We start from the raw sequence: 14577 nt of genomic DNA on the forward strand, positions 1-14577 counted from the left end.
CATGATATAACTCCTTTTGAGAGCATACTGCAAACATAGAGTGTGTGTGAAGCACCCAGAAGGGCTTGTAAGGGACTATCTCCGGATAAGATCTCACATGCCATCTGATCATTTGTGTTTCCCGATTTCCACAATGAGTGTGTGTGAGTTTTATATTAAAAATAATAGCCTGTAATGTTTACTTGTGGAGTGTCGGAATCTGCTAATGTTTGTGCACTGAATGTCCTTGCCAGCCAGCTAGCTGGAGCCCCGGGCCTTGTGCAAGCTTTATAAGCTCTGTACGACTAAACGTGACCTCAGCCCATCCCATAGCTTCTTTGTAACATCTATATAACATAAGTAACCTTTCCTACTGATCAGTACTCAAATGTCTGAAGTCTGAGGTAAGGAGCTTAACAAGCTGCAGAAAGACCAGCCCATGCCCGGTGAGATCACATGGAATCCAAACTCCAAGGCAGGGAGGCACACATGCAAAAAGGCATAGTAAACTTGAACCTGAACCGAGAAGACATGTGCACTGGTGCCATGTGCAGGCTAGGATTATACACAAAGGTGGGTTTGAGTCACAGCTCTATGACTTGAAAAAGTTATAATAGTTGACTGCCTATCTGGACCTTGGCACACTTATCTTTAGAAAGGGGGCAACTGCATCAGCTTATTATTATCACAATGATTATGGTTGCCACAAAGATGGAGGCAGGATCTAAAAGTGATGAGTGCAAAGTTTCTGTCTTTGGTCTAGATGTTCTCCTTAAGTTGGACAGTAGAATTGACTAGTCATGTCAATAACGGTGGCTGAAATAATCATCTCTTCAAAATCTAGGTTTGGAACAGATGCAGCAGTGCACACCTATAATCCCAACACTTGGGAAGCTGAGGCAGGAGTTTCCCATATTTGAGGCAGCCTGAGCTACAGGGCAAGACTCCACCTCAAAGTCAAAACAAAACAAGCAAGCAAGCAAATGCTCAAAGAGATTATGACGCATCTCAGTGACAGAGCCCTTGGCCAGCACGTGTGTAAGGCCCTGGGGTCCAGACACAGCATCAATCTATCACACAATTTATCAATACTTTTAAAAGAAAATTAAAACACCAATTTAGAAATTTCACTGTCTTGGAACATCGTGGGATAGGAAGGTTTGGGCCAACACTTCCAATAAAAATATCACAATTGATACTGGACTATTTTATATCTAGGGTGACATCATAGGAACAAGGTGCAACTTATGAGGGGAAGTCAAGAAGGTAAATGGAGAGAAATGGGTAGGAGTACATTTTTTAAAAGAAAATAACAGAGAATGTTCTGGAAGTGATCAAAGACAACAATCCACAGGCTCAAGGTATTTCCACCCCAAGCAAATGAAAAAGAAAACAGCACAAACTTTAAAATATCTTAGTAGACGTTGGGGTTCCGTTCCCAGCATCCATGTAGAGCAGCTCACAACTGCCTATAAATTCAGGTCCAGGGATCCAATTCCTTCTTTTGGCCTTTGCAGGAACCTATATACACCTGGTATATGAGAGTGCTTACACACACACACACACACACACACACACACACACACACACACACACAGAGAGAGAGAGAGAGAGAGAGAGAGAACACTAAAATAATCTTTATAAAAGAAAGTCACTCTGCAATGCTAGAGATTTAATTCATATTTGTCTGGCTCATTAATTGATAAACAGGAAAAATTAAAGGGAATACAGAAAATTTCAATAATATGAGTAACAAATGTGACCTAATAACCAAACATGGGACACCATATTCAACAACCACATGGCTATGTCTTCTCATGCCCACATGGAGCCTGTACATTCCTCCCATGTGTTAATCCCTAAAGCAAGCTACCAACAACTTTTACCAGCTGAAGCTGGATTGAGTACTTTCCTGATCAGGCATTCCAGACCCCAGCAGAAATCACTATATACAGGACGATCTAGAAGACAAGTTTGGAAATAAGAGAAATGGGATTTAAATTAGCCATGGTTCTAGGGAGGAATCCCCCAAAGATGATACAAGATGCCAAGTGGTGAAGATTATATCCAAACTGTGAGATGTGGCTGAGTCAAGCATGATTGCAGGCGAGTTGGAAAAGTTCTGGAAGGTGATGATTAACTTCCTATGCCTAGAATGTATAAAATAACAAAACCCCAAACCAAACAGAAGTGAAGGTCAATGGAAGACAATCATGAGTATATTGACTAGACTAGAGGGAATAAAAAAAGAGTGAAAAACAAAAGCTAGCTCTCTGAGTGAAAAGGCAAAAATCATCAAGCACTTAGAGAAACACTAAGAAAAGGAAAAGGCACTAAAAACGGCATTAACGATGAACTATGATCGGCAGTGGTGTCTTGGAGTGCCCCAAAAGCATGAGGACCTGAGCTCTGATGCCCAGAATCCATGAAAAGCTGGACATGTCGTCATCTATCTGTAATCACAGCACTCCTCCAAAGAGATGGGAGGCAGGGACGGGGTGCTCTCTGGAATCATGCCAGGCAGCTGGCGCAGTGTACAGTGCGTTTGATGAGAAGAGGACATGTCTCCAGCCAAGTGGACAGTGGGGCTCAGTGCTGGAGGCTGGCCTTTCATGTAACATGTGTGCTATGGCATGAGAACACATGTACAAAGTTAAAAGAGAAAAACAAAAATGCAATATTCATTACAATCATTGAAAAGATGAAAGAGAATGTTACCAAAAAAAACTATCTCAAAACAGATATCTTGATAATAACAGATACAAAATAATACAAAACAGAAATGTTGACTATATTAACCAAATATGTTGATAGTCTAATAACTATCAGGATAGCTTATGCAGTATTAAATGTTTTCCACAAATAAAGTTTACTCTCTGATCATGTCACCAGTGAGTTCTGTAACATGCTCAAGAACAAAACAAAACCCAACAATCTTAGAAAAATTAACTCCCAAACCAGAAAAACAGGAAGAAATCTTTATGAGGCTAACTTCATTTGATTCCAAATCCTCATCCTGATACACACACAGTAAAATTACAGCTTAATGTCATTCATGAAGAAAAACATTATAGAAGTCCTAAGGGAAATGGTTACCTAAATGATTCCAGCAATATATAAATGATAACGTATTAATAGGAACTTGGATTGTATACAAGGAACATATAGTAAATTTAATACCAGTAAACAATGTGTTTTAGCAGGCTTATAGATTAAATGGGAGAAATGGACATTTCAATTTAATGTAAAACACTGAGATGAATTTAAGAGCTCATTTATACTAAAGAGATATTTTAGCAGATCTTAATAATTGAAAAGATTATTTTTAATCTGAAATAGTTTTCTCTAACCAACCCTCCAAACTGAAGCATTCATCATATTTAACATTAAGATGGTGAATATTTTCCCCTTAAAAACAGAATAAAAGTATGAACATTCCTTGTACCTTCTACTTAACATTACTCTAGAGGTCACAGCCAGTATATTAGGGCAAAGAAAAAGAAAAAATATAAAGAAGAGGCTAGAGAGTCAGTTCAGTGGTAAAGAGCACTTGCTGCTCTTCCAGAGGACCTGAGTTCAGTTCCCAGAACCATGTAGGGCAGTGCACAGCAGCCTGGAACTCCAGCTCCAGGGGATCTGATGCCCTCTTCTGGTCTCCACAGGCACCTGCACTTACAGGCATATACCACACACAGACACACAACATACACAAAATGAAAGTAAAAGAAATCTTTTTAAAAGAATGTATAAGAACTAGAGGGGCTGGGGAGATAGCTCAGTGTTAAGAACACTTACTGCTCTTACAGGGGACCCAGGTTTTGTTCCCAGCACCCACATGGTGGCTCACAATCATCCATAACTCCAGCTCCAAAGAATCCAATACCTCTTCTCCCTCTGTGTGCTCCTACACACAGACACACATACAGACACACACACACACACACACACACACACACACACGCATGGTACATACACAAATAAAATAAATAAATACAAAACTATTTTTAAGAACTAGAAAGAAAGAAACTTATTCCCATAGGTGTATCAGTAGACATGTTAAAAATCCAGAATAATCTACTGACAAATTATTACAACAGAAGATTCCACTGATCTCATGGCATAAGAAACCAACATTCAGACATCAATTCTGTTTTCATACATGAACCACAGCTAGCTAGAAAAATTTTAAAGGATCTCAGTAGCATCACTGTTAAACAACAATAAACCTAACAGAAATATACGTCAAAATATGGAGGAAAGGCCCTCATTTTGCAGATAAAAAAAAACGAAAAAGCTACTATCACTAGACTGGCCAATATTTGAAAGTCTGGTATCACCAAATATTGAGGAAGTTGTTGAGAAATAAGAATTCAGAACACCCTGGTTAGAGTGTAGAATGCAGAGATCACTGTAAAATCCATTTGACACTGAACCGTCAGGCCAAAGAACATATCAAAATCCATTATTTCTGTCTCTGGAAACACACACCCTGAAAAGTCATTACACAATTGCATCAAAATATATACACATTACAGAAACTTTTTTTTCAATAGCCTCAACTAGAAACAACTCAAATGCCCATAGAGAATAGAACAGATAACTGAATGGTGGCATAATTACATGGTATAATATTATGTAACAATAGCAAAAAGTGAATAGTGGTTATGTGGTCACTTAAATCAGAGGCTGGCCAACAATGGCTGCAACTATGTCCTGGTACTGTCTGTAAAGTTTTACTGGATGACACTGTGACCTTCTACCTATACGTCATTCTTACAGCTTTCACACCACAATGACAGAACTTTTAACAGAAACCACATGCCCTGAAAAACCAAGAACTTTTCATTTCACTAGCTGACTTAATGAAATAAGATATCAACTTTCATCAGAAATCAACCTTAGAGGCACAATGTTGACCCATAGAAACATAGCTGATGAATGTATATCAAAATAGTTTATATTATAGAATCCTAACAACATGGCAGACTTCTATTGTTCTGAGAGGCACATATATGAGGCAAGTGTTTAAACAGTGACATCAGATGGTCACAGATCTCTGGTGTAATGGAAATGCTAGACTGGAGAGGAGACTGTGGGGGACTTCTGGGAGGCAGCAAGGCTCCCTCATACATGTGGTAGAGACACAAGAGTGTGGCTTGCCCAGTGACTTGAGGAAGGGTGTGTGTATGTGAGCATGTAGTGTGGGATTCCCTGGGATATGCTAAATTTCATTCTAAAGAGATAGTAAACCAAGAAGATGAGCCCTGCCGCTTCCTAGTGATAACTTCAAGTCACAATTTAAAGCAAGGTGTTCTAACAATATTCAAAGGCAGCTGAAAGAGTTAGAGAACCATACAGAGTTTTGAAACATAGTAGACTCAAGTTTTATCCTCCTGAAGTTCAGAAAGGATTTCTATCAAAATGTTATAAACAATCAGCATGAAAACACCATTTCTAGAGTTTCAGCCACACAACACAATATTGCTTTTTTGTTATTGCTGTTTTGGTATTACTGTTGTTGTTTCCTGATGGAAATGGAAGACCCAGGACAGAATAGCAGTAAGCACAGCTCCACAGAGTGTTAGCTTGGGACTTGATCTTACGGAAAACAGCTTTAGATAAGGAGTTTTCCTTTGCAGAAGTAATGTGGTGTTTTCTTTGCTAGCTGGTGTTTCTAAACAGAATACAAATCTTAAAATCAGTTCCAACTGTTGTTCTGAGGCATAACTCCTACACTACAGAACACACACCTAAACCGTCAACTCTGTGGACTTTGGTGGATTAAGTCCAGAGCTATACAACCATCACCACAATCAGTGTTAGAAGATTTTCTCATCTCTGGAGAAACTCAGAACCCTAAAGCTACAGTCTGTAGAAACCTGCCTAGTCTCCATGAAATTGTATGATATGTTCTCTTTGGGATGTGGTTTCTTTGACTAGTCATGATGTTTCTGAGGACCATCCATGTTATATTACATATCAGTATGCCACTCACTTTCATGGTTGTATAGTATTTCATTTTATGGATGTACCACAGTTTCTTTTTCCATTAGGCATCTGATTATCTCTCAATTTCAGCTGGTATGAATGCTACTGCTTTAAAGATCTGCGTGTAACTTATAGAAAGAAATGTTCTTTTTCTGTGGGATGTATATATGCTGCCTCTGTGGGGCGTATGCCACTAAGCCAAATTAGTCTGAACACTTTAATATTTGCTTCATTCCTATGACAATATAATTTGGAAAGCACAGTTCTCCTCTGCTGTTTTGGAGAACAGAATCTGTGAATAGAGTCAGTTTTCTAGTGCTGAGTAGAGCGTCACTGAAACAGATGTATAACTTACCCTGAAGATACAGTATTACAATTAACTTCATGTTTATCCTTCTGACTAACATAATTAAATTTGTTCAACTAGAGCTAGTGAGTTTCAGGGAATCCTAGTCTTTAACATCACAGTTCCTAGTCCTTGAGAATTTTCCAAACTAGAATGAAATTCCTTCTGGCTTTCTTTACTTAAGAGCACGTTTATGAACTATCATGTAATCAGAACCCAACTAAGTAAGTCCAAACACATTATTGTATTTTAACCATACCAGACCTAACACAATCCAAAAGCATGCTTTTGAAAGCAGCCTGAGATGAACTGGCAATTTGCAAATTTAGCAGGGTGCTCACTCTAAACTAAGAGTGAAAAAAAAGAAGATTCCAGAAAACGGCACTTCTTTCCCAGATTTATTTGCATAACCATGTAACAAATGAAACACTGAATTGTAGCATCACCAGTCTGTTCCACAATGTTAGAGAGGGAAAAAAAAAATGGGAAATGCTGTGAACCAGTTTCCTCAACAGAGCTGTCCACCTGCCCCAGCTCTCCTCCAACTTCAAAAGATAGAAGACAGAACTGAAAGGGAATGGTCGGATGGAGATGCACCCAGCTTGCATAAAGCCCTGGGTTCGACTCCCACCCACCCCCAAGACTAAACATGAGGATGAGGACGTGGAAGAATTGAGACCCCTCTCTACTGTTTCCCCAGATTTTTATAATGAGCCGTTTCCTCTTACATATTCAGAGTGAAAAAGAAAGCATCAAGGAGGGGAGTGAGGCTGAGGAAATGAGGGGATGAAGAGGTGGGGGAGTTAAGGGCTAAGCAAGAGATGCGAAGATAAGTAGTGAGGAGAAAACGGCAGGAGGAGGTTAGGTCTGCAGTCATTCACCATAAGGAAGTCACTCAAGCATTCACTGGCCTACTGGATGCACCTTTGTGGGTATGGAAGGGACAAAACCCCAGAGGGCTCACAGCACAAAGATAAAGTAACAACCTGAGCCCCCCGCCCCAGACCAGTGAGTCCGGTGCTTGGCAAGACCTTCGGGCAGCCCAGCATGTGGGCAGGGCCCCACCTGTCCACTGGGGCCATGGAGACAAGAAGGACTCTACAGCCAAGTCAAAGAAAAGCAGCGTCCCCTGGTTTCGTGAAACCTTACTTTTGTTTAATTTGTTTATGACTGCTAGGTTTGGTTGATGCTGGTACGGGCTGGCTCTGGGAGGAACAACGGCTTTTTCTAGTGAAGAAAAAGTGGGCAGGAGGGGTCATTCGGCAGCGTTGTCATGGGAGGTCCCAGGGACGTACCTATACCCAAGCCCACAATGTCCCCAGAGATGGAGTGGAGGCTCTCTGAACTGCCACCCCCAGGTAGTGCCCCATATACGACTTCATTAAGAACCCAAAGGACGGGCAAACAAGCCTTCCGCAGCACTTCTGGGCCCCAAAGGACACGTCAGAATGTAACGGCTTTTGTTTGTGGTTCATGCCCCTTTGTGTACACGCATCTGGGCATGTATTGTGTAACAGGCATTAAAAAAAAAAAAAAGTGACACACAGTTCCAAAATACTTAATGCGAGTTTCCCTATTAGTAGCAAGTGGGGTTGCTGAGGCTTAGGAAAGCCATTTAATAAAAATAGAGGCACCCAAATGAAGAGGGATTGAAAAAAAGATGTAGATTGATGGAGCTGGGTTGGTCACTGTAATTACTGAAGGTGTATCATTTCCTAAGCTCTTTGCATTAAGTGTATGCTGTACATTTATCAGACATAATTAGCACTTTAGGTGACAATGATTTGATTTCTTTCCTTGTAATAAAAGCTCTCTGTGTTGGCGTATACATTCAGAAAGGGAAATTGAATACTGTTGCTGTTTATTCCCCTGAGGCAAAATTTAGGACGGAGCCAGGGAGGGGGGCATGGGAAGAGGGCTTACAGAACAGTTCTTTGTGAATTTTGCAAACAGAAAAAGTAAAATAGTTTGACAAAAAGCTTTTAAGGTTCACAGTCAAGTGCATGCTGTGTTTGAAAGCGAAGGAGGGCCACGGAAGGTTCCTCTACTTTCAAAGTCGGCATTTAACTTTCCTTCCGACGAGCATCAGGCCATGCTGCATTGATTCAGAGGCAAAACTACAAAACTGGATGCATTTAAATGATCAGGCATGAACTAGAAGTATGTACTACCTTCTCGGAGTAGACTGGAAAAAACAGCTTTGAAAATTCTTCCACATAAACACAGTCCTTCTGGATCCCTCACAATTAAGGACCACATTAATCCCTAATTTTTTTGGTGGATTTAAGCATTTATATAAATGTTAATTTATGTGTATATGTATGTATGTATATATGAGAACACACAGGCAGCAAGTGTCCTGTACATGGCTCATGAAGATGCCGTGTCCTTGTATCTGAGGCTCCACTGGAAATGCTTTGAAAACTTCCGCTTCTGCATGTAAATCTTGACAATCCATTTTCTTCTCTTCTTTGTTAAAAAGGTTTTTTTTAAATGTGACACGTGGTAAAGTTGACTCCTTTGATTATACAAATTAATTAGAAACGAATTCATGCAAATGAATAACTTTAAAGCACATAGTATGTAATTAGCTACAATACAGACTTTCCCATGTATGTTGAACTCATAGACTTTCTGCTTAACCTCAACTCCCGGTGCAGACAGATTCAAGTTCATTGCAAGGGGGCCCACAGCCAATTTTCTATCCTAATGATTCTCAACTTTGCCTAGTATCTAAGCAAAGACTAAAGAAAAGATACTGAAATTGCCTGTTACACACATCTTCTAAGGACCTTCACTTTGCTGATTCTGAAATGTATGCAGATGTCTCAGTGGCCTTAGTATTAATTTTTGTAAAGAAAGAGTCCTGCTGTATATGTGAGTTGCTACCTAGGAAACGAATGTAAGTCAAAACTGCACAATGAAAGTCTGTGAAAAATCAGTATGGAGAATAGATTGTTGTGTAAACATGCTTTGCCTATACTGGAAAAAAAAAAGAAAAAGAAAAAAGAAAAAAAGGAATAAGAGAGAAAAATTAAGAATTAATTGTTTGGGGATGGCCTAGAGTCAATTCAATCTAATTCAGAGGTCTCTAAGCACAATCTAAAGTCTGCAGCAGCTGGATGCATCACATTCTTCCAACAGTAACTTAGTCTAAACAACAACTTGATAAAAAACAGGTGACATCTTGGTGACACTTTAAAAAAAAAAATCTCTTTGCTTAATTTTTTACTTGATCCAGGTGGAGGTTAAGGGACACACGCAACAAAAACAGTGACACCAAAACCAGTATTTACCCCCAACGTTTTTCTCTTAGTGCAAGAGTTTGTCTCCAACACAAACTCAGTTTCTGCAAGTATGTTCCCCCAGCCTCGGTTTAGTCAGTTTGTCTGAGGTCTGAGAGGAGAAAGGGATAGAAAATGAAAAAAGACAAGAGAATCTTCTCCCTCCAGAATCGGTGTTGGCAGGCGCCGGAGAACTGTGGCAGGTGACACCAGCATGCCCGGCAAGCCACCTCTGACGGTGCATTTATGATGGCAAAGAGTCACATTAAAGCTAGGCTAGCACAAAGCCACCGGATCACCTGGTACAGGAACAGCCGGTGCTAACAGGCCACAGCCAAGCATCATTACTTCGGTATAAAACTCACTAGAATTCCTCTTTATGTAAAATCTTCTATTAGTGAGAAGACGACTTATTCTCCCCTGATAAAATAGCAAATGAAATACCTATGACCCGGGATTGTTCAAACCCTTCTATTATTTCTCATCAGATAGACACCATTTACCTTTCGTGAGAAACAGGCACACACATGCATATACACACAGGATGCCACAAAACCCCTTTCTCCCACATTGCCCGCCCCCCCAACAGGAGAACGGGAGAGAACGTCATGTCAAAAACCCTCACTTTAGAACAATAAATAAATAAACCAGCCACAGCCTTCCGGAGGCTAGCCAACTCTAGCATAAGTAATCCAAGAGGCTGAAAGATGCCAGATAAATTTGATTACTATAAAAGATGGGAACATGTTTCTTTCCTTTGAGAATTCACAAAAAGGGGTCAAAAACAAAGCGACGCTGAGAGCGAACAATTTCATTTCGCCTGCAATTCAGGGCGAAAATTCAAAGGCAATTTTGCAGGAACATTTTATCACAATTTTATAGACCCTCATTTCCTGCACACATCACAATCTTTAATTTCTGAAAGAGGAACGCAAGGAAAGGGGGAAGTGGGCGGGGGAGAGGGGGGAGAGGCTGGGAGCAGCCGCGTGGGGCTTTTTCTTCTTTCTCTTTAAGATATAAATGCAGATATTTATAAAGCAGTGAGGGATTTGTAAATCTTTCTTCGGAGCTGAACCTACCACTGAGGCTGTGATTTGCTAAAAGCTGCTATAGGCATACTCCAAAATACAGCAGGGCCATCCCTCCACTTCCAACACAATCAAAAATAACCGAGGTGGGGAGGCATGGAGAGAAAGCCATTCTGATTAGTTTTGTCTTGACAGACACAAGAGTTGGGAAAAGCTGCTTTTGTTTTACACCATTTCTCTAAATCACTCTCTCTCTCTCTCTCTCTCTCTCTCTCTCTCTCTCTCTCACACACACACACACACACACACACACACACACACACACACGATTTATATATATATATATAAATAATATATAATTATATATATTCATACACACAAATATATATTTATGTAAATATATCATATATAAATATAAGATATTTATAAATATATGTATGTATTTATTTATTTATTTATATATCCCTCTTTCCAAATATACATACCAAAAAACAGAAACTCAATGCCTCGTCTACCATCTTTAGGACTGACTCTCGTTTTGTAGGAACATTGCTGTAGTTTGCTGAAGAGTCCAGTGGTCTTTCAGAAGGTCACAATCTGAAGACAGACGCAACAGGCTTAGATGCAGAGCTCATGGGCTACTGTTGCTCCTTACACCCTGAGCTCTTGCCTGGTGTAATTAAGGTAAAGTTCACTGGAAGCACAAAGCTGTGCTTTCCGGCACTAATTTGGCCAGTGACTTCTTGTGCATTGTCAGTGGAAGCCACAAACCCTTTCTCTTTTCCTAATGGGAATAAGAAATAAAAGATGTGTTGCTTTTACATGATTGTCAGGACAAGGGATATGGATGAGGATTTGAACACACTTCGCTCTTGTCCTTTAGTTTGGTGTATCCCAAGGGCATGACCACAGCTGAGATGGGAGATGATACTTAATTATTTACTCAAGAGGGAATGAATGCCTTTTGGAAAATGTAAGGTATGAAAATCAGAGTAATACTTTAATAGTAAGTATCAAAGTAAAACTCATATGGTTCACTGCAAAAACAAACCAACAAAAAACTATGTAGTCCTTGACAGAAAAAGAATGGCATCATACAAGGACAGGCTTGTTTTTCCTCAGTAGGGTGACACCTCTACCGAGCACTTGTTTGAAGGAACTGCCACTTTGCTTCAACCCAACTGAAACAAACAAACAAACAAACAGTGTCTTACAGAAGAAATGCTTGAAAGGGTATTGTCTTCTCTCATAGATCTTAGTACCTAACATAAGAGATAAAGAAGACTCAGAGTGTGGAACCAGCAAGATGGCACAGTGGCTAAAGGCTCTTGCTGTCAAGCCTGACAATATTTGTTCAAGCCCTGGGACTCACATGGTTGATAGGGAGAAGTGATTTCTGCAAGTGGTCTTCTAATCTCTACATGTACATCATGGCACATGCCTTTCAACCTACACACACACACACACACACACACACTCACTCACTCACTCACCTCAAATGATGACAAATGCTGGTATGGTATTGAGAAAGGAAAACATTTATTGTGAGGTTTTTCAAAAGGCTCAAAATAGCTGTACCATATGACCCAGCTATACCACTCTTGGGCTTATACTTAAAGAACTGTATCCTATTATAGAGATGCCTACTCAGCCATGTTCACTGACACTCTATTTTTAAAAAAGCCAGGAAATGGAAATAGCCTAGATGTCCAGCAAAGGATGAATGGATAGTGAATATGTGGTATATTTATACAATGGAATATTATTCAGCTTTTAAAACAAACAAAATTATTAAATTTGCAAGTAGGTGGAAAGAGCTGGAAACAATCATTCCGAGTGAGGTAAGCCAGAAAGAAAAAGGTCATGTTTCCCCCGTCTGTGGATGTTACCTTTGACTCCAGATAGAGATGCTCAATTTGGAATACATAGAGAGTCAGAAAATTACTAAGAGGCCATTGGGGAGGGATTTCAAGGCAGGGGAGATAGAATGCAGTAGCATAAAGTGTTCAAGGGAAATGAAGGAACAGGAATGATTAATAAATGCTGTGGGGGATGGGAGCGCAGAAGAGGAGTTGAATATGGGATGATAACCAACACTAAAGACCTTTTTAAAAGTCATATAGAAACACACTACTGTAGAAGCTTCCTAAAATTTTACACACACACACACACACACACACACACACAAAGAGTTTAAGTGGGGTTACTATCTCATACAGCAACAATGCCCCTACTAGAAACCAGGGACTAACAAATAAAACTCCAGTGTCATGAATGGGCTACCTCTTTTGGAGTTGTTGGAGGTTCAGAGACCCCAAACTATTCCAGGCTATTATCAGTGCTCTTGGCTCCCCTCTAAAACTTGATGGTAAAATACTTTGTCTGAAGACATCACTCACTTGAGTCATAGAACGCGGAAAGATCGAGCTGGGGCTCACATGGAAGCTCCATCCCCACTGTAGCTCTCATAGTACTGGAAAGCGCTATGACACCACCAGAAGAGAAACGGAATCATAGCTCTTACCTACCTGTGAACCCTGGGAGCTGCAGTAACAACCTGTCTGGAAAGACATGCCAACTGGCACAACAGTGGGTACTAATGTCCTGGGAGTAACCACCCACTTTCTTATTGGGTTTAAGGCCCACTCTGTAAGTGGATACCCACATCTGACATCATCAGAACCAGAGACCTGTGACTAGACAAGTCATAGGCCCTGAAGGAGCATCTACTGCTATTAACTCTGCTACATGAGCACAGTATTAAACAGCCTCCTAGTGATTTATCATTATACCTGTAGACTAGAGCATCTCTCAACCCTTATCTGAGAAGCTGCTCTTTGCACTCAGTAGCGATTAACACAAAGACCCACAACTGGTCAAAGTGCAGAGAATAAGAGATTGTAGAATGCTCAGCCTGGATGGAATAGCTAGATCACATGCCCCTATTCCCAGGGCTCAGAAACCACTGTGAAAGAGGGGGAAGAAGACTGTAAGAGCCAGAGGCAGTGGATGACTACAAGGTGTTTAAACAACCTCTAATTCTGTAAGGAAGTGACCCCACCCCGCCTCCAGTCGGTGGTGCTGTTAGGGGAGGAAATAGAATCTTTGGAAGGTGGAGCCTGTTGAAGGAAATACGTTACTGGGGGATGGATTGTGAAGGTATGTGCCATGAAAGCAGGTGCCCTGAGGCCAGAGGAGGAAGGTCTCATAGAGCTGGAGTTGCAGGAGGTTGTGAGCTGCCTGCCATGGGTGCTGGGAACCAAACTGGGGTCCTGTGGAAGAGCACTGTGCATTCTTAGCAGCTGAGCCATCTCTGCAGCCCCTCATCTACTCATTTTTATTTCTTGGGGATTGTGTTCTCTCTGTTGGGTCTACTGGAAGAAACTGACTCCTATTTACCACTCTCTGAGCTACTGTGGGTCTCTAGCTATTCTGTGATACAAGTACTCATCACGTTCAAGGACAAACACAAGAGCCACAAGTATATCCAGGAAGACAAAGCCATGTACAACTACAGCAAGTTCTCGTACACCTAGATAATAGGTGCACATAAAGAATGCCACTTACCTTAAAACGTTTCTAATGGAGGTCTAGCTTAGATGAATTCAACTGGAGGAATCTGCACCTGACTTCTACTCTCAAGAGTCTTTTAAAGGGAAGAAGATATCACCAATACACACCTGGTTAGTTAGTCCTCCCACCTGATCAAGAGTCTTGGAAAGCTTAGATGGTTTTAAGATGCAAATGGCATATCCGTTAAAGAAGGAAGCTCCTCCTAGACGGTTAGAAATTGTAAAGTGTATTCCATTAAGGCCAGAAGGAGTAGATATATGCAGCAAAGCAGTGGTTTTTTTGTTTTTTGTTTTGTTTTGTTTTTGTTAGACATGTCAGAACCATTGCACACATGAGCTCACAATGGCTGTGACGCATGCACAAGACTTGTGCAAGATCA

General features: G+C 40.6%; 1 long non-coding RNA gene across 1 annotated transcript in view; it reads right to left on the reverse strand.

Moving 5' to 3' along the window:
- LOC131911735 (uncharacterized) overlaps positions 1-14577 on the reverse strand; it is a 439834-nt gene that overhangs the window by 394885 nt on the left and 30372 nt on the right. The window contains exon 3 of the long non-coding RNA XR_009379432.1: positions 11111-11222. This is a non-coding gene — a long non-coding RNA (uncharacterized LOC131911735). The remainder of the gene's footprint in view (positions 1-11110; positions 11223-14577) is intronic.

This window comes from Peromyscus eremicus, chromosome 5 (assembly GCF_949786415.1).
Source record: "Peromyscus eremicus chromosome 5, PerEre_H2_v1, whole genome shotgun sequence".
Taxonomy (NCBI): Eukaryota; Metazoa; Chordata; class Mammalia; order Rodentia; family Cricetidae; genus Peromyscus; species Peromyscus eremicus.